The sequence below is a fragment of the Lycium barbarum genome, chromosome 8 (genome assembly GCF_019175385.1).
Source record: "Lycium barbarum isolate Lr01 chromosome 8, ASM1917538v2, whole genome shotgun sequence".
In the NCBI taxonomy this organism is placed as follows: Eukaryota; Viridiplantae; Streptophyta; class Magnoliopsida; order Solanales; family Solanaceae; genus Lycium; species Lycium barbarum.
The window spans coordinates 6625015-6647543 of NC_083344.1; the positions used below are offsets into that span (position 1 = coordinate 6625015).

At 36.5% G+C, this 22529-nt stretch overlaps 1 pseudogene; it reads right to left on the minus strand.

Moving 5' to 3' along the window:
• Window positions 1-16523: 16523 nt before the first annotated feature.
• Window positions 16524-20746, minus strand: LOC132605824 (berberine bridge enzyme-like 21; annotated as a pseudogene).
• Window positions 20747-22529: the final 1783 nt, after the last annotated feature.

Genomic DNA, 22529 nt, shown 5'->3' on the forward strand with positions numbered 1-22529 from the left:
CGCGGCTGATGATGAGGATTTCCTCGATGAGGACGACTAGGCCCTAGTGGGCCCCAGGGAGTATTTCTGACCTTGCTTGCGCTTTATTTGATTTCAAATATATATGCATTGAGGGCATTGCATAATTTGAAGTGTGGGGTGGGAAAATACGTCCCTGGTTTATAACAACATGTTTTGGGGTTGCGGATGATGATTAGTATGCCTTAGGATTTTTTTTAATTTTTTTTTGCATCTTAGTGTCGAAAAAAAATTTAGAAAAAGTTGGAAAATTTTCAAAAAGATTTTATTTTCTTTATTTTTCTTTGATAACTTCTTAAGTCCCTCATTAGTAGGCGTTCATCATCCACCCCCTTTGGTTTTCTTATGGCCTCGGTTCTTTCCCGAGGGGGGGCCTTTGAACCGGGCGTAGGTAGATTTTTCTTTTATAGTCATACGAAGGGTTGTTTCTGATGACGGGTGGATGACAACCTGCTTGAGGGAAAATTAGTCCTTAGGCTAGGTGTATTCAAATGCTAGGTGCACGAGATAGGTAAAGTATTGGCATATGATTGATCTTGAAATTTTTTGTGAAAGCATGCCGTGAAATTGTATCACTTTTCCTGGAAGCACTTGAAAATGGTTTCTGTTTTGACTCGTATGACCCACTTGGAATTGTTGATTGTCGTTGTTGTTTGATTGTTTCGAGGGACAACCGGATCCCTCTTGCGTTGATTGTGTGCCATGTGTGAGTAAGGTTTCGTATTTAAATCCATATTCGGTATTGACATCTAGAACTTGCCCTGCGTGTTCACAAAGCGAAATGAAGTTTGGTTGAGCCTAGAAAGTTATAGAGGCGTTTCTTTGATTAGTCACAAAAAAAGCCTAAAAAGCTATCCTACCAACTCGCAAATAGAACCTTAGTTAACCCTTTTGAGCCTTTAGCCGTTTCCTTGATAGCAGTTAAGTAGCATTTACCCCTTCGTTCTATAACACTTGATGTTTGATCCAAAACACTCCATGAGCACTTTAATCAATTACAAGTATAATGGGAGTTGGGATAAGAAATAAAGAGGGGAAATGGTTGTCAATTGTAATCTAGGAAGACGATGGGAGCACCGAATGAACAGAACTAGTTCACCTGTTAGTTGGGAGTCGAAAAAAAATTATAGCGAAAAAGTTTCCCTTCTAACTTGTGTGACTTTTAAAAATAGTGGTGCTTAAACAAATAAAATGGGGTGTATTGGGGAGAAATTTAAAGGTTGGTTGGTATTGAATAAGGGCTAATGAAGAAATCGTGCAAAAATGATAAAAGCGTAAGTATTAAAGTTCTTAGGGAGGTTAGTCACTATTATCCAAATAATTCCTACCCGTCCCTTAGCCTACATTACAACCCTCGAAGTCCTACTTGATTCCAGGTCCGTCTTACTTGTATTAGTAGAGTGGTTACACCAAGGGAGAGCCTATGGTATGTCGTATTTTACATGTGATGTTCTTTGTGAGAGTGAGCGTACTTATTTATTTCAGGTCTATTGGTTGAAACATATGTGATTCTTGATGAGATATGAACTACTTTGTTGTGGTGAGGGCACATAATTAGCAATAGAGTGGTGAAGTGTTGATTTCTTAATCATAAGGTTACTTATATGCGTTGAAGTGGTGTCGCTGAGTCAACTGTTTTGAAAATTTGAAATGTTTTCTTTGGGAAGAAGTACTAGGTGCTGAAAATGAGGCTTTTAAACCTTTGGCATGGCTTTCGCAATTTGGGTCATTGTTTTGGTTTTGAAAATCTTTCTTCAAAGATAGCCATACTAGCCGAATCCCATTGCAGACCTATTTGAATGAGTTGAGCTAGAAGTATAGTCTGGTGTTGGTTTGTGTTTGCTCGAGGGCGAGCAAAGTCTAAGTGGGGGTGGTGATATTTGCCACAAATATCATGTTTTGTGTTGTATTACAGCCTACTCTTATGACTTTTATCACTTAATTCATGGCGTGACCGTCGTATTTTAACTCATGTCATTGTATTTCATGTGTATAGGTACGATGACGACAAACGATGGAGACTGTGCTTGAAATGACTGGAATTCGTAGCATATGGCGATTAGATGAGGTGACGAGTCGAACACCACAAAGGATGAACTAGAAGGAGATTGAATCGACTGAAGAAACCTCGCTTTTCTTTCGCATCGCGGAACCATCGCGGGAAGCCTCAGAACATCAGGCTATATTGGGCGATCAAGAAGCTGAATCTAGACATTTTTCAAGCTGGAGAAAAGAGACTGTTGCAGCGGCACGATTTGGAGGAATTTCGCTATCATGCTTATGAAAACGCGAAAATTTATAAGGAGCGCACCAAGAGAATTCATGACAGGCGCATCCAATCTCGGGATTTTGAGCCCAGGCAGTTTGTTTTGCTATATAACTCTAGGCTGAAGATTTTCGGGGGAAAGTTGAAGAGTAAGTGGTCTGGGCCATTCGAGGTGGTTCGTGTGACGGCACATGGAGCAGTTGAGCTAAAGAGACCCAACTCGGATGAGACATTCTTGGTGAACGGACAAAGAGTGAAGCATTACTACGGGGAGGCCACTGACCGCGCAAGAACTACCATCGATCTAGAAGAGGCTTGAGGAAAGCCTACGTCGTGCCGGGACGTTAGATCAGGCGCTTCTCGGGAGGCAACCCGTGTAAAAAAAAGTGTCGTGCCACGACCTTAACTAAGGCGCTTGTTGGGAGGCAACCCAACCTTTTGTATGATATAGGTCACGTTTGTTCATGTTGCAGGAATTGGGCGAAAAGAAGAAAACAAACAAAGTGCCCAGTGATTTGCGCTTTACTCCAGCGATGTGGGCAGATCGCGCATAAAAAAATCAGAAGTGTTCAGTGATTTGCGCAATCTACCTGCGATGCTGACCGATCGCGTGGAGTTCTGCAGCCTCGCGCTTTCCATCCGCGATGCGGACGGATCGCGCGGCCGACCCGGTTTGTATGTTCTTTTTCGTATATAGGTTATAAATCGCCCCCCTCTTCTCATTTTCATCATACAATATTCCCCCAACTCACCCCATTCCCTCTAATACGAAAAATACCCATCCCCATTCCCTCTCTCACAAAAACAACTTCAAGTTTCTTTAATCCATCCCCCATTAACATCACAAGGTAAGTGTTCATCTTCCATTTTTTTTCTGCTTGTTATTGATGTTTCTAGTTGTAAAGTAGGGATATGGGTATGGGCGAATTTTGGGCGGGGATTGGTATTGCTTGTGTGATAGGTGTGAATGTGGCTAGAATGTGACTCCCATTGCACAAGGGAGGGTTCTTTAACCCACCATTGTTATCCATTGTTAAGGGACGATTTTACGTCCACAAGGTGTTCGATAAAAGTCCTATACCAAGTTATTGTGAAATTGTGAAGTCTTGAGTAGCGATGGAACACTAACCGAACATAGGAACCCTTGTGCATCTCCTCTCACCATAAAACCCGAATTGAGAGGGAGGATCGGAGAATTGTAATTTTTCCATCCCAAGCCCTACAACATGAAAATAGAGTACTTTGTTTTTGTTTGCTTGGTCATGTAGGAGTACTTAACTTCTTTTGATTTTTGTTTTCATAATGTAGTTTGAAGTAAGTGTGAGGTTATGCCACGACCCCGTCGTTACTGACCTTTACCTCTCGTTTGGTAATGCGTTGTTTTGCAGGAAAAATGGTTCACGCCAAGTCCAAGGGCAAAGTTGTCGCCTCCTCCTCCTAAGGTACAAAAAGAGGGCGAGCACAAAACCCGCCCAAAGAAAAAAAGGGGCAAACATCCGGAAAGGGAAAGCATCCTGCGGTTGTCATTCCGCCGGCATCTAAAAAGACAACCCACCCCCGTCTCTCGGGGGAAGGAACAGAGTGGTATGCGGGGTTTGACACCTCGAAGGGGTACAATCATGAGCGAACAATCAGTCGAGCCCCTTTGAAGAAGAATTTTCGGGAGGTCCACGACCGTATAGTTGCCATGGGATGGACGTCTGTGTTTGAGCAACCGGGCCCAGTGAACATTGATTTGGTCATGGAACTCTATGCTAGCATGCCAATCCGCAAGATTCCTGATTTTGTGTTCATGCGAAAAAATTGGGTGCCATTGACGGCATCAAACTTGTGCGGGGCAATTGGAGTCCCGAATGTGCATGTTGAGCCATTACTAGAATTCATCAAAAGGCCCGATTATAGGGCTATCCGGGAGACTCTGTGTGGAGCCAACTCAAAAGCTCAATGGGCACGATACGCAGGGCCTCTTCGGAAGCATCGGAGCATCAGCATGAGTAACTTTTGTAGAGAGGCCCGAGTGTGGTTGCGCCTTCTAAAAGCGAGAATCATGCCACTCGATCACTTCTAGGAGGTACAATGGGAGAGAGTATGCATTGTGTACTTTCTGATGACAGGCAGCCGGTGAACATCGGGTATTGGATGCTGCAGGAAATTCGCCGAGTACGTGCTGGGAAGTCAAAAAGGCTAAGTTATAGGAACACTCTCACTTCCTACCTAATTCAGCTCGACGAGGAGTTAGCATACTCTACTGATAGAGTACTTGAGGCGCCCATTGAACCGCTCGACATCTCAAATGTCATGGCCCCAGCGAGTGTATCCGGACATCATTTGACTCCGGTAGAGGAGAGGTCCGCCCAGTCCACCGTACTAGCTCAGCTTTACTCGGGAATGATGGTTGCGAGTGAGCACTTTAATATTGATGTCACAAGGGTCTTCATTCAAAACCCCCGCACTCCACATTCTCGGGCGCTGGTGGGCGAGCTGTCTCAGTTACATGCGGATGTGGACGAGAACTCGGCTGATTGAGTAATGGCTGCATTCGAAGACGAGGAGGAGGTAGAGTCGCTGATGCAAGGCAACGACAATGAAGAGGAAGAGGATGCCGAGCCAGATGAGGGCGCGGCTGATGATGAGGATTTCCTCGATGAGGACGACTAGGCCCTAGTGGGCCCCAGGGAGTATTTCTGACCTTGCTTGCGCTTTATTTGATTTCAAATATATATGCATTGAGGGCATTGCATAATTTTAAGTGTGGGGTGGGAAAATACGTCCCTGGTTTGTAACAACATGTTTTGGGGTTGCGGATGATGATTAGTATGCCTTAGGAGTTTTTATTTATTTATTTTTGCATCTTAGTGTCGAAAAAAAAATAGAAAAAGTTGGAAAAATTTCAAAAATATTTTATTTTCTTTATTTTTCGTTGATAACTTCTTAAGTCCCTCATTAGTAAGCGTTCATCATGCACCCCCTTTGGTTTTCTTATGACCTCGGTTCTTTCCCGAAGGGGGCCTTTGAACCGGGCGTAGGTAGATTTTTCTTTTATAGTCATACGAAGGGCTGTTCCTGATGACGGGTGGATGACAACCTGCTTGAGGGAAAATTAGTCCTTAGGCTAGGTGTATTCAAATGCTAGGTGCACGGGATAGGTGAAGTATTGGCATATGATTGATCTTGAAATTTTTTGTGAAAGCATCCCGTGAAATTGTATCACTTTTCCTGGAAGCACTTGAAAATGGTTTCTGTTTTGACTCGTATGACCCACTTGGCATTGTTGATTGTCATTGTTGTTTGATTGTTTCGAGGGACAACCGGATCCCTCTTGCGTTGATTGTATGCCATGTGTGAGTAAGGTTTCGTATTTGAATCCATGTTTGGTATTGACATCTAGAACTTGCCCTGCGTGTTCACAAAGCGAAATGAAGTTTGGTTGAGCCTAGAAAGTGATAGAGGCGTTTCTTTGATTAGTCACAAAAAAAAAGCCTAAAACGTTATCCTACCAACTCGTAAATAGCACCTTAGTTAACCCTTTTGAGCCTTTAGCCTTTTCCTTGATAGCAGTTAAGTAGCCTTTACCCCTTCGTTCTATAACACTTGATGTTTGATCCAAAACACCCCATGATCACTTTAATCAATTACAAGTATAATGGGAGTTGGGATAAGAAATAAAGAGGGGAAATGGTTGTCAATTGTAATCTAGGAAGACGATGGGAGTACCGAATGAACAGAACTAGTTCACCTGTTAGTTGGGAGTCGGAAAAAAAAATTATAGCGAAAAAGTTTCCCTTCTAACTTGTGTGACTTTTAAAAAGAGTGGTGCTTAAACAAAGAAAATGGGGTGAATTGGGGAGAAATTTAAAGGTTGGTTGGTATTGAATAAGGGCTAATGAAGAAATCGTGCAAGAATGATAAAAGCGTAAGTATTAAAGTGCTTAGGGAGGTTAGTCACTATTATCCAAATAATTCCTACCCGTCCCTTAGCCTACATTACAACCTTCGAAGTCCTACTTGATTCTAGGTCCGTCTTACTTGTATTAGTAGAGTGGTTACACCAAGGGCAATCCTATGGTATGTCGTATTTTACATGTGATGTTCTTTGTGAGAGTGAGCTTACTTATTTATTTCAGGTCCATTGGTTGAAACATATGTGATTCTTGATGAGATATGGACTACTTTGTTGTGGTGAGGGCACATAATTAGCAATAGAGTGGTGAAGTGTTGATTTCTTGATCATAAGGTTGCTTATATGTGTTGAAGTGGTGTCGTTGAGTCAACTGTTTTGAAAATTTGAAATGTTTTCTTTGGGAAGAAGTACTTGGTGCTGAAAATAAGGCTTTTAAACCTTTGGCATGGCTTTCACAATTTGGGTCATTGTTTTGGTTTAGAAAATCTTTCTTCAGAGATAGCCATACTAGCCGAATCCCATTGCAGACCTGTTTGAATGAGTTGAGCTAGAAGTATAGTCTGGTGTTAGTTTGTGTTTGCTCGAGGGAAAGCAAAGTCTAAGTGGGGGGTGGTGATATTTGCCACAAATATCATGTTTTGTGTCGTATTACAGCCTACTCTTATGACTTTTATCGCTTAATTCATGGCGTAACCGTCGTATTTTAACTCATGTCGTTGTATTTCATGTGTATAGGTACGATGACGACAAACGATGGAGACTGTGCTTAAAATGACTGGAATTCGAAGCATATGGCGATTAGATGAGGTGACGAGTCGAAGACCACAAAGGATGAACTAGAAGGAGATTGAATCGACTAAAGAAACCCCGCTTTTCTTCCGCATCGCGGGAAGCCTCAGAACATCAGGCCATCCGTGTCACACCCCATTTTAACCGGGTTGATTTAGGGAGTATGACGTATTGGAGATTCCTATTTTTTACTTAAGGAGTCGCCACCTAATTAATTTAACGGTGAATTAGGACACCTAGAGGTTAACTAAGGTAAAGTTAAAACTAAACCTCAATTAATAGTCTGCTTAACCAGTGCGATTCTAGGTAAGGGCTCTATATTATCCTAAAGGGAAGGGGTTAGGCATCCTTTAGAATCCGCTAACTACGGTTGTCCGACCAAACTTAGGTTAATTAATTAAGATTAGATGTAATGCTTAAATCTTAAGAAAATAGGTTGTAAATGCTATTAAGGTTTTTAAAGGAAAACATAATAATGTTATTTAAACTAACTTGATGAAATACATAGTAGTCCACTTAAAAATAAAACTTATGAAGGTTGTTAAGCTTTAAATAATAATTTTATTTTAAAATGAAACTTGCCAAATGTAATGATTTGTATATAAATAGAAGCTTTTAAGAGAACATTTAGTCAATTTAATTTGGAATAAAATGATATTATATGAATATAGTGATATAGAAAATCTAAACTTGTTATGAATAGAATGCAAAAAGATTTAAAATAATGTAAATAAAGCTTTAGAATTCAATTGGTTAGATATGCTTAGTTAATCTAAACTATTATAGAATGCGAAAGGTGATGGGTTTTTCTTTCTCTTCCTTATTGACTTTATTTAACTATGTTCGGCTAAGATATGTATAATCAAATTAATCTAAAATGTTCATAAAATACGCTTGGATTAATATTTGTATGTTAGTGACGTTTAATTTTCTGATATAGTAATAAACATAATTCCTTTGATTCAAAATATTCTATTTTTTTTAAAATCAATTGTTCTGAAAGTAAATATTAAGATACTATAGATAACTTTAATGTAAAGAGAAGAAAACGAAACTTATGGTATTAATTATTAATTTCTTTGGATTAACTACCCATTACTAAAACTAAGTCTCATATTAGTCTAGTAAGGTTCATTTGGCTAAGGAAACAAACAAGTAAAGTGTTAGTTGCACAAATACATGAAATGAAATAAAGCGGGGGCAAATGATATTAAAATGGGCTCAGCCCACTTTAGGACTGCTGAGAAACTATCACGCTATTGGGCCTTAGCCCAGAATTTTCGTCTCTTTTGTTTTGCTGCGGACTGGCTGGACGCGGAAAAGATTTCATTGGGCTTTTAGCCCAACACCGGATGTGAAGGAAGAACGAGCCCCTCGGACTCGTATATGATGTTCATGCAAAAGAATAGAAAAAAAAAAAGAATTAGTATGTAATCGATGGATGAGGTTAAACATGCAAAAATGTGAACTCGGAACAAACATAAACTTACTGAACAAATTACTAAAGGGATTTAAGTAATAAATGGCAAACACGCATAAGTCATGTATTCCTATATCTATGTCAAGTGTATGTACTGCATTAAGGAGAATGAAAAGAAGAATGGTAAAAACATGGAGATTATATATGAAACCAGAAAACCATCTTGCAGCGGAACTAATCCTATGAATTCAAAGACAAACAACTAAATTGGAATGAGTCTAAACCGAAGAAGGAACTCAATTATCAAATTCAACAAACCTTAAGACTGAACGAACCTCATTGAATTCATTATAACAACAGAATATGAGGATGACCCAGATCAATGAACAGAATCATGGAAGCAGCATAATGTGCAAAGAAAAAATTCAGAAGCATACGAGGAACAACCATATCTTGTCACAACACTCAGCAGAGTATTAGTATAGGTTCACGAATGTTGAAATTGAATCTAACATGTTTTTTTTAGCCTTATAAATAAGATTCTGAGGTCATAACACTAAAACTAGACAAACAACCAACTTCACAAAGTCATTTTAGGGGGGAGAACATACAAAGGTATGGTTCATCCATTAAATTAAATGGAATTTCATTTTTTAAATTATATAAAACATTTTGATCTAGGCAAGTTAAACAAACTCCTATGCAACTTAACGTCAAGGTCTAACAATAGTGACATACAAGCAACACTTAAACCCTGTAAAGCAAAGTCCATCTTTGAAATGCCAGCTACATCAACCAGAGACCAGTTTTATACATACTTAGCCATGATTATATGTTGTCAGGTACCAGACGGCAACTCTAAATCATGTATAGATCAGGTAAACCAACAAACAGATTATTCAAATATAGGCATTTTTTGACAACAGTTTTGATTTACACAAGATACCAAAGTTAGCATCATATTCAAAACACTCAGTCACATAATTAAATAGACTCCAAATGAACAGGACCTCATAAAGAACAAGAATAACCTATTTTTCATATATCTCCAAACTTATGAAACCTACAAGTCCAAGCATGATCATACACCTATCATATACAAGTTGAGTTGACTCACTAATATCACCAGAATTAATCAAACATGTGGCTAAACCTAGTTAGTTCAAGTAGAGGGATTATAAATCATACATAAGATACTATTGCAGGCTTACACAATAATCATGTTTAGACAGAAGAAGATCATACTCCAATTTCTTACCTATTAAGTTCTAGAATTACTTGAGTACCAACAAACAGTTTGAGAGAAGGTATAAAAGTTCACAATATGCTCTTCAGATTTCTATGTTTCAGTTAGGCAGCTATGGGGGGACAGGGTAAGATAGATTGGCTTAGTAAGCTGATGAAGTCAAAACATTGCATGGAGGATACATAACAGATAGGAAAGCACCTAGTATATACATGCAGTGAAGCAAAGAAAGGCATACATGTGAACCAGTTACACCCAGATCAAGATACAAATAAAGTTACACCATATGCAGATGAGCAGATGCTCATTAAGAATGAATTCAGATGAAGCAAGGTGCAGGCAAAGATACAACATGAAACATTGAAAACTTAGATTCTTTAAACCAGAGACACTATATTGTATAAGCTAATTGAAGTTGAATTTAGATCCTTATTAATTCTATTCGGATCTAATGATGTCATTTGAATCCTATATTTATCATGCTGAAGAAACATATAAACCAAAACAAATTCAAACCAAACCCAACAGAATCAGCATATAGCCTGACATAGAGACATTAATGACATCCTGTTAGTACAGCTCATACTGACCCATAATCATACTACTAAACTGGAAGTTAAGCCAAACTAAATAGGAAAAACATCCTTATACTTGCCTTCTGAACCGAGACTGGCCTGACTGGACAGGAATATTGCATAATGCTACTGAGCTTAACTGAAAATACGCTAACTGAGACAACAATCATGAATGAATGCATAAACATTTACCAGGCCACCAGACTGCAATCAATTAAATAACAAAGAGTTGTACACATACTTAAACAAACTAAACTACATAGTTATATAAAAAAAAAATGCTCAACCACATAAATAGGCCAAACAGAAAACAGACTTATCTAACAAATTAAATCAACTTAACCAAACTGGTATGCTCGAATCACGGAATAATAAACCCAAGTAACGCAGGACAAACAACGAATGCAAAATAGAATGAAGATAAGGAATGGAGAATTACCTCTTTCGGGTGCAGCGAAGTGGGACGAAGGGATCAATATCACCTCGAACACTACAGACTCCGATCTCAAATTTACTCGGACTCGAATCAGTTGCCGAAACCAAAAGGGAACTAGAATAATTTTCTATTTTTTCGCATAAATATCAAAACAAGATTAAAACTCATGAAGACTTAGTAATTTTCCACAGAAATTTGAAGTGATCAAAAGAAACTTGAAATTTTAGAGGGTTTCTCGGCTAAACAACTTGTTCTTGAGAATCTCATGAATCGAAAAACCTCAGTTTCCTTGGGGAGTTTTTGAATAGGAAACCTCTCGGTTCTTGAGGTAATTTCATGAACCAGCAAAATCCCCCTGAAAATGTTCATGACCAACCTCTTTATAAGGTTTAGATTAGGGTTTAGGAAATGAGGTAAGGAGCGTGTGGGAGCAGATGGTGAGTGGAAGGAGCAGAGGACAAGGAAAGGTGGAGGGAGCGTGAGAGTGAAGGGAGAAAGGGGTGTGCAGCTGTGAGGGATGGAGAGAAGGAGAAGATGACAAAGAAGAGGGAAAAGAAAGAGAAAGAGGATTGTCGTTTGAATTGGGGAAGAATGAGCAATTTAGGGAAAATGAAGTTAAAAAGGAGGAAACATGTGGAGCCCTAAAAAGAAAAGAAGGAAGAAATTAAGATGAAAAGTTACGTGTGGAACCCCAAAAAAAGGGAAAAGGAGAAAGAAATCAGATGGAAACTTTGAGAAGGATTTTTAATTTTTATTTTTTATTTTTTATGGAATAGGGAAAAAGGTAAATAGAATTATCAAGAATTTGTCCCTTGTAAAATAATATTTTGACGAAATAAAAATTACAGTGCGTCGTTTTAAAATACGAGCTTCAAAATGAGTCCAATATTGATATACTTCCGAGCAATTGTTTATGAGGTGAAAATTGCTGATCCTTTCTCCTCTATTTAATTATTCTTGGGCTTCTAATTTAATACAACATATACTATGTAAAGACAATTAATAATTAATATGTAGAAAAAATAAAGATTTTATAAAGTATTGTCTTGTAATTAATTTAACAATTCCAAACCCAAAAAATGAAACGATGATGGACATTTAAAATCTGCGATAAAGTAATGCTCGTGATGTTGAAAATAACTGTAGCAATAATAATAAATAAGAAAAAAAATAGTGAAAATAAAGTATTTAGCTTGTCAGTAAATTTAGAAATCCGAGTAAGCTAAAAATAAAAGAGGGACAAAATTGGGTGTCAACAATCCAGTCGCATCGCGTGAAGAAAGCGGACCAACCAACTCAGTCATCAGCATCTCGCGATCCTTCCGCATCGCGGAAGGAAAGCGAGAAGCCTCAGTACTCTGCGCGATCCTTCCGAGATGCGGAAGGAAAGCGGGGTTCTGCGGAAGTTATCCCGATTAGACTAGGATTTGGATTCCTATATATAGACGTTTTAATAGTTGAGAACGGTGTGCTGGGATTATTCAAGGACTTGTAAGACACCGTTCTATTTTTCTCTCTCTAGGTTATTTTCTTTTTCATCTTCTTCAACCCTAGTTTATTCATGGCTTCTTTTGTCTATGATCGAATCATGAGTAGCTAAACCTCTTAATTCTAGGGTTGTGGCAAAAGACTTGAAAGTTGGTTTGATGACAATTATTATCTATTGATTTTTCATATTTTGGGTTGCTTATTTATTCTTGATTTTAATTGTTTGATTATCTGGCCAATAGTTAGACACTATCTGTGGTGCGTGAATTGAACTTGAGAAAGGGAATTCATGTACGTAATAAGAATAAATAGAGTTTGTTCGATTTAATCGTTTCGCTAATGAGGATAGAGATATACCCTTTAGCCCTACTTAGTTGAATACGGAGAAATAAATGCGTTCTTGTTACCTCTGGTGACCATAGAGATATAGGCATTATAGTAACATCTAAAGGCTTGTGAGTAGTTCGAGAGAATATCATAAAGCATAATTAACCCGTTAACTAGTAACCCAGGAAATAAAATTGGTGGAATTGTCTGAAGATCAACTGGATTGTCGAAAGCCATAACCCTAGATCTTTCTCTCATATGATAATTCTTACAATCTTTGTCAACATAGTCCCAGTCATAAAAACACCCATCACAAATTGTTTACTTTTCAGTTTTAGTTTAGTACAACAACCATCTTGATTTTCACTTTCTTGAATAGTTTCATGCGAATTTGAATTAGTTTAACAGTAGAATCTAAGTCTCTGTGGGATCGATATCTGGACTTTATAGTCTATATTACTTGTACGACCACGTATACTTGCGTGTGCGTTTGGGAGTAACAGAGACACTCTCAATATCTAAGTATTTAGTACAAGAAAATAGCACTAAGTGACCAGAAACCAAGAAAAAAAATTAACTTGCTAAAAAAACCTGTAACTTGCCAGAAATTACAGACCTTGCTAGAATAGAACTCCGGGTACCTTGATGGTCTTACAAGGTCAATTATACAACTAGTTCAGTCAGATCCCTTTTATTTTTTTTTAAATTTAAAAATTGGTAAATTGAAGATCCGTCAGGATCTTTGAAACAGATCTGTTTTGCCCGAGTTCAAATGAAATAGAAAGAAAGCTGAAAGGGAAGGAAGAAAGGATTGGAGAAGGGATTAAACCCTAGCTCTGATACCATGAGAAATTAGAAGGATAAGAGGAGAAATTTCGGTAATTCATGTCTTTATTATTCCCTCAAGCTAATGGATTACATAGTTGTTACTGAGAATAAATAAGGAAAGAAACTAATGAGAATATTACATAATCTCCTAATTTCTTAATTATAAGGATTTGGAAATATTCTCATATCTACACTAATTATACCATATATATTCTCATATCTATAATATCTAATTACCATACTTAACAACTTAAATAATTTGGGGCCTCGGCCCAATATAAGTGCACAAATTTGTGGCCTCAACCAAGTAAGTGCGTCAGAGTGTGGCCTCGGCCAAATATGCGTATACATAAGACTGTGCCCTCGAGAAAAGATACATATGTTCAATATTCAACAATTTATATTAAGGAACTGAGAATCATACCGAAATGCATATCACTGGAATACTGAACATTACTATGCTAAGACATGTATTCATGAAATGATTATGGAGTTTAAAGCATTCACTGTTCATAAGAATACTGAGTTTTCATGACTGAGACTCATGGGTTATCAAACACGAGTATCTACTGATTACGTACTGAGTTCATGATATTCGGAATGAAAATCATGAACGAATTACGAAACTATATCGTTTAGAGAATAGTAGTTCTGAAGCTTTTCATGAAACTAGGGCTAACTCTATTTCTGAAGCAATGTAGTAATCATAAAAGAACGTGATGTGGAGAAGATCAATACTTAGCTATAATACCTGTAATCGCTCCAATCTAACGAACTAAACTGCTTCTGTGACGAAGAACACTGCAACCCTAACTTTGAATCGCTTGAGAAGGATTACCTTGGAAATCCTATGTTTTTTTATTAAGAATCATTTATTTAGTGCTATGATTGATTAAGAATTGTAGAGATGTTCTTACCTTGATGTGCGGGTTTGAGAGGAGATAAAATCATCCTTGAGGGGTTTTCTATGTAGTTGGAATGTTTGACAAAAGAATTTTTGAGTTAAGTGTTGAATTTATAGGATGGGGCATTTAGGACCCCCTAGCTCACTGAGCTAAGCCTATGGCATGGCTATGTTGTGCTATGAGTGGAAAGGTATTTCAAAGGGCTACAACTTTTATGTAGGAATTGTTCCCAAATTCCCAACGGATTCCCCTAAATCAGGCTGGAAAACAGATCTATCGAAAACTTAGCCGATTCTATAGAATCTTATGCACCTCGCTATCCGTCTTGATTCCGAGACAACTATTTCCACTCAAACTCATCCTGATGGAACTTCATATGGCTAGAATGTCACGTTAACACTCATTTAACACGTTCACACCTAACCCAGATTTACAGAGTTCTACAGCCAACCCTTATTATGCACCTATGAGTTCACCAAAGACCGTCCATAGGGCTCGTATCACATGGATTTGCAACACCACATAAACCATACAAAGTGTAACCAACAACGACTAACCAAAGGTTCATATTCATTAACTTATAAAGCCATTTGTAAGTTATTATGATCCTTAATGTACCTCTCATTCTATTAACCTAAGAGTCCTCGAACTATTCTTACGAGAATCAATTCATCATCGTTTGACAACATAAATCCCATATGGTGCTTATAGGTTGAATCGCTCTATGAAGTAGGTGTCACTTATAGCAGACTAAATTACTCACATGAATTTGTCACCTAAGACTAGGACTCTCAATACTTATAGAGAACAAGTTCTTACGAAAGGCTCTAATTGCCCTTAAGGTGTATGTGATGTATTGCAGTTAGGGGGAAGCTCAACATTCTTGCGTCTAACATCAGAAGGAACAATATAAGCGGACATCAAACAATTGGAGTAGAGTGTCTACGATAACCTTGAGTTCCTTATAAGGAGAACATATCCTATGGATTCATGCCAGAAAGAAGAAAAGATAGGCACTACATACATTGGATGTAGACTCTTCAACAACCACCACAAACAGGCAGTGAACACACGCTAATCTACAAGAGATGACAATTACACAACTATCTTAAAGAACACAACTACAAGAAATGAACGACAAGCTCATTTTATAATTAACTATACGATATCCCCCCCCCCCCCCCAAACCCATATTACAACCACAACCCCAGTCCTTTAACACAAGAAGAACAACCCCAAGTACAACAAAACAACACTAACAATCCTTTTACGATTTTCGATCGTCATCCTGTAAGTTCTTAACAACCAAACACATCTAAAGTTCAACCAAGCTAAAGAAGAAGAATCGTACCTTACATGCCAAGGACAATCTCTTCTACTCCTTACTTCAACTTAAAGAAACCTTCAATCCAACAATGAAGCGGAAGAAAAAAGTTATACTCGTACTAAGAACTCTCCGCAGGAAGAATCACTTCAAAATCTTTTAGAACTTTACTTGGATAATAGAGAAATACTTTGGAGTATTTTTGAGAGCTTTGGATGAAAGATGAATTAAGAAAGAGGCTACACCATTTTATACATTTAAAGAACCTTCTCACTGCCTCACTTTCACGATGGAATCATGCCCCGTGAAACCAGTTCACGGTTCGTGAAACTCCACCGTGATTCATCACAAATTTTCTTAGTCTAGGTATACTTTGGGCAAGATTGAGCAATAGCCTATTTATAAGTTCAATCTGTGTTGACCCGCCCAAATTTAATCCAAATCGCTCATTTACCACACCTAATTAACATTTTATGATGCAGTAGATAAAAGGTAAAACAAATTATATCCATAGGTAGAGGCAGATCCAATGCATTGGTATCGTGTTCGTTTGAACCTAGTACTTTCAGCACGAAGCATAAATTTATGTGTAAAATTTACTAAAATTGCAATAAATACTAGATATGAGTCCATAACTTTAAAAATATAACGGGTTCAATGCTAAGAACCTGAAAGATTGAATGCATAAAATTTGAATTCCGAATTCGCCTTTGTCCATAGGTGCTGACAATTTTTCTTCCATTTATATGCGATAAAAATAAGTACTCCCTTTGTCCCATTTTATGCAGCACAATTTGACTAAGCATGGAGTTTAAGAAAGAAAGGAAAACTTTTGAAATTTGTGGTTCCAAACAAGCCTTAAATGGTTTTTAAAAGTAAAAAAAGCTGACATTATTTTTGGGACATCCTAAAAAAGAAAAATGTAACACATAAATTGGAACGAGTAAATAAAAAGCTAGAAGAAAATACTGTAGCATACACAAATCGCAAAGGCAACGCGGAAAAAGGACAAAAAGATCATTAAGTAAATATTCGAGTCCTCTTTATACAATGAATTTGTTTGATCCATTGAATAATTAACAGTGTATGATAAACTAGAAAAATAATGGTCATCAAGATCAAACATTCACCTAGAACTAAAGCCAAAGCTAGATTAGAACATCTTCCTCCGTTTCCACTGAGTAGGAATGCTCTGCTCATTTCTAAAGAAATTCCGTGGATCCACAATTGATTTGACTTTCACCAACCTATCAAAATTGTTCTTGAAATACTTGGTCCCATATACCCGTCCTTCTTCTAAACTGTGTGAACCATGATCATTCGTACCAATATCAAGATCTCTGTAATTCAAATAGGCTTGTCTGGGGTTCTTTGAAACATATGGGGTCATAAAACTATACAAATCTCTTATCTGTGAATGGTAATCCTTTTCTGCCGCTACTCCTCCATCATTCCAATTCACTGAGTACTGAATCTTGAAAAGAATTCCTGCTCTATGGGGAAATGGTGTTTTGTCCTCGGGAATTTCAGCCATTCTTCCTCCATAAGGATTGAAAACTAGTCCTACTTTTCCCAAAGAAATCATCTTCTGGAAAATTGATTCCAACCTATCTCTGGGAATTGGTACTTGTACGTAATCCGATTTTCTTTTCAAGAAATTTAGTGGATCTCCTGCTCTGTTCAACAAGACGTCTGCCTTTGTCGTGTTGTCAAAATTCGCCCACTGCAGCACTGAATCAATCCAGCTCATTTCGAAACAATCTTGCCTTTTTAAACCCAAAGCAGGGAATTCTTTGCTTACGAGAGACATTAATCTACTAGAATCACCAAGGAATAATGCTATGAACGTTGCTCGTATCGTCTTACTGCTCTTTGTCCCCTTCGCCTTGTTTTTGTTTTTTACTGTGATGGGTTGTATAAGAAGCCTCATGTAGAGACTATTGTCAATTTTGCTAGCAACATTCTGCCACTGGACAACAGCGTCGGTTGCATTCTGCTCTATAAACCTTTCAACTCTGAAGTAAGTCACGGTTTGTGGGACTTGCACAAGTTGGATTCTAAAGGCTAAAATGACACCAAAACTAGCACCACCACCTCCTTTAATTGCCCAAAACATGTCTTCACCCATGGCTTTCCGGTCAAGAATTCTACCATTAACATCCACAAGTCGAGCATCCAAAACATGATCAACACCGAGTCCAAACTTACGAAGCATGTTCCCATAGCCACCCCCACTGAGATGCCCACCAACCCCAACAGTAGGGCAAACACCCGCTGGAAAACCAAGAACGTTACTTTTTCGTCCATATGTTATAATAAAGTTCCCCCAATGTAGCACCTGCTTCAACCCAAGCGGTTTCATCGGTGACATTTACAAAAATTGACCTGAGATTAAACATGTCAAGCATAATAAAAGGGACATTGGATATATACGAAATACCCTCATAATCATGGCCACCACTACGAATTTTAAGCTGTAAATTAGCCTCTTTGGTACAAAGGACGGCACCTGAGAGAGTCCGGAACCAAAATGGCCCCAAAAAACCACTTTGAATCAAAATACCCCAATAAAAAAAATGTTACAAAACTATTTTTAGCGCAGTAATTTACTGCGCTAAAGCAGTTCACAGAGACGGAGCCATTAACTGCTTTAGCGCAGTATTTTACTGCGTTATAGAAGCTGTTAAAAAAAAAAAATCTATAACGCAGTAAAATACAGCGTTATAGAAACAGTACAAAAAAAAAAAATTGGCCAACTTTATTTTTTGCAACACTTAGTGTTTTTTTCCATACTTTGACCAATGATTAGTCGTGTGTCAAGACTCCGAAACGTCAATATTTTATATAGAACCTGATATTTTTTTCTGCGTACAATAATGTAGGCTCAATACATCAAGGATACGTAAAGGTTCGGATCGCCATTTTAGGGGTTGAAAAGGTGCCCGAAATAAGTTTTGTTTGTAAACTTTAGGTTTAAGTGTTTTATATACATAGACGTCCATTTTTGTTTGAAGACTTGTTGTCATTAGCTTAATGTTTTTTATTTTTAGCGTTTAGATTTAAGTGTGTTATTTTTAAAGCGTAACTTTATTTCGAATATACGCGATTTTTTGCGCTCGGACGTCCGATTTACGCGATTTTTTTTTTTTTTTTGCAACATATTTGAAAGAAAGTTACGCATTAAAAAAATAACACACTTAAGGAACTTAGTGTTTTTTTCCATAAAAAGATCGCAACATCTTATTTTAATAAATCTTTTCTTTGCAGCACTTAGTGTTTTTTTAATACTTTGACCAATGATTAGTCGTGTGTCAAGACTCCGAAACGTCAATATTTTATATAGAAACTGATTTTTTTTTTTTTTTGCGTACTATAATGTAGGCTCAATACATCAAGGATACGTAAACATTCGGATAGTCGTTTCAGGGGTTGAAAAGGTACCCGAAGTAAGTTTTGTTTAAGGTTTAAGTGTGTTATTTTTTAAGGTTTTGATTTAAGCGTGTTATTTTTTAATCAAGACATAACTTTATTTTGAATATAAATATAATTCTAAAAAATATAGTGAGAAAAACGAGTTGTAAAGTGGTCAAACTTTAGATGGTCATAACTTTGCGCTCGGATGTCCATTTTATGGGTTTTTTTTTTTGAACTTGTGTATTTTTTCGAGATCTATGAGGACAAACAGCCGCAAGGCGGTTTGGCCGAGCCGATTTAAAAAAAAAACACCTTTTATCCCATTCAATTTCAATTTTCCCCCAAATTGGCGTGAAATTTTCAGTTTTATTTTCTTATAAGATGATGATACACAATAGATTTCAACGTAAAAATCCTGGGGTAATGTAGCTGTGAATGTCAATTTCACTTCTTTCAATTTTGAAAATAAAGCTAACTAATTTTCTCGACATATAAAGTTGACTAAAATAACCTTACAGTCAAACACTAAGTTTTTTCAAACAAAACTTACTTCGGGCACCTTTTCAACCCCTAAAATGACGATCCGAATGTATACGTATCCTTGATGTATTGAGCCTACATTATTGTACGCAGAAAAAAAAATCAGGTTCTATATAAAATATTGATGTTTCGAAGTCTTGACACACGACTAATCGTTGGTCAAAGTATGAAAAAACACATTAAGTGTTGCAAAAAAAAAAAAAGTCAATTTTTTTTTATTGCTCGCTATTTTACTGAGCTACACAAAAAAAAAATATTCTTTAGCCCAGTAAAATACTGCGCTAAAGCAGTTAAAAACCTTTTGGCAACGACTTTATTTTCAATAAATCTAAACCCTAAAAATAAAAAACCTTAAGCTAATGACAACAAGTCTTCAAACAAAAATGGACGTCTATGTATATAGAACACTTAAACCTGAAGTTTACAAATAAAACTTACTTCGGACACCTTTTTAACCCCTAAAATGACGATCCGAACGTTTAGGTATCCTTGATGTATTGAGCCTACATTATTGTACGCAGAAAAAAATATCAGGTTCTATATAAAATATTGACGTTTCGGAGTCTTGACTAATCATTGGTCAAAGTATGGAAAAAAACACTAAGTATTGTAAAAAATAAAGTTGGCCAATTTTTTTTTTTTTGGTACTTACTGCGTTATAGATTTTGTTTTTTTAACAGCTTCTATAACGCAATAAAATACTGCGCTAAAGCAGTTAACGGCTCCGTGAACTGCTTTAGCGCAGTAAATTACTGCGCTCAAGGTAGTTTTGTAACTTTTTTTTTTTTGTTGGGGTATTTTTGTTCAAAGTGATTTTTTTTGGGCATTTTGGTTCCAAACTCCACCTGAGACATGGGATTCTTGCGTAGGGGTGACAATGATGACCGGTTTGGAAGTTGTGGAGGAGTTAACAAACCGACGGTTTCTGATATAGGCTTGTAAAATGGGGTTAAAGGAAGGGTTGTTTCCGGAGTAGACGATTTTGGAGATATCTGATTGGGGAATTGATTTGGTTGTGAGGCACTTGACAAACGAGTCATAGACAGAAGGAGAAGCTCCATGAGCTAAGGAGCTGAATTCTAAAAGGAGGAGAAAATGAAGAAGCAGAACAAGACAAGAAGAAGACATGGTTGATGATTGATAAGATTTTTCACTTGCTTTGGTTGCTTTTGGGTTGTAGGCCGAAAGGGCATGGTTTATAAAATGCTGATGAATGAATGAATTTAAATCAGAGAGAATCATATTTGTAGTTTCTATTCACACACATGGATTGCGCTTTCTTTGCATGAGGAACTAACTTGTTTGTAATCTTGTGTTTGACCATAAGTTCTTCTAATTAGACCCGGCTCTTCCAAATATTTTATCTCATACTCCTCCATTTCACATTCTCTTTAATTTTTGTAACTACCCACTTGTTTTATTTAAGGATTTATATGTAATTTTTTTTATATTGTTAGTCAATTTTAACCCGTGATAGCAGATAAATTATTATTTTTATCATTTACCAATTAATATTTATGAAGAAATTTACTTGTAATTATTCTTATAAATAAGACGGTGTAAATATCTTTTTAATCGTCAGTGTACATAATATTTAAAAAAATTATTTAAATATCAAAGATCTAATATTTAGTAATTAAATTATTACTTAAACGACACTTGGATTATATGAATATACTAGGTCCAAATTTAGTACAATCTAGTGTCCTACCCTCAAATTAAGGTCCAACCCATGATTTTTAAGGTAGATTATCATTCGTTTTTTCTTCTAATTTTAGTACGAAAATCATTATTTTCTACGGTTTGAATTCATATCTTTTTAGGCCAAAATTAAAAAACAAATAGTTAAATACAATTATGGTAAAAACAAATGGAAATCAGCAAAGGATCTTTTTCTTTTCTCCTTGCTTCTTGAAATCTCTCTTTACTGTCAGAAAATATTCCTATTGTTTTATTAAACAATTTTTAAAAGATATTCACTATAAAAATAAGAAATTCCTCCCCTCCGCCCTTAAATCAAATAATTTATTCCATCATATCATTAAGAGTTATGTGCGGATTTGAAGGAAGTAAAATACGTGAGAAAATATGTATTAGCAATATAATATTGCCAATTGTCAATGTCAGCATTCTGCTGTAATACTTCCAGGTGGTGATAAAATTATTTTATTTACCAAAAAAGATATCCAATGTAACTAGAGTTATACAATGTCATTCTTTTTCATTTAATAGAAGGGAAAAAAAAAAAGCTTGTTATAGAATACTCAGCTGATTCTTGTATTTTCGTAAATATTTAGTACCATCTGGTCCATCTTAAATTAAATAAAAATAAATGCATTTTGTCAATTTTTCCGTAAAGCAATAAATGTTCACATCTTATTTGGTGGCCAAAAGCAAATTAAATGACATTAATGAGTCAGAAAAATATTGGGTGTTTTATACCCTCCTCCTTTGATTCACTTGTAACACTTGTATGAGTAATTATTATCCAGCTCTATTTTACGATCATATTTAGTTATGTGAGAAAATCGTTTACATTTCTCGACTTTGCTTTAACATCAAGCTTTCTCTTTAACTGGGAACAATAGATATCCTTCCCCCCTTGTCCTATGTACATGAATTTGTCATAGAATTTAATACATTCTTGTTTTATATATGCATTAAGTATGTATATATACATGTACATTCATATACGTGCATATTTAAGTTTCATCATCTCTTATTCTTTATTGTCTTTATAGGTAAACAAATTTTGGTTATCATTAATGAAATACTTTTGAATTATGAATTTAAAATTTATTAATAGTATAAATAAACAATCTTTAATGAATTTATTATAATATACCTCTATTCTATTAATTATTTATGCATTACCTGCATTAAAAGTATTTATGAAATTTATAATTACATGTTATTTTTACTTGTACATATAGACAAAGCTCTGATCATAATTAATAAACTTAATTTTATTATTCCTGCTATATTTTTCATTATAGAACGGTAATAGCTTATATATTTAAATAGTATTTTTCATTTTACTTTTTGCCGTCTA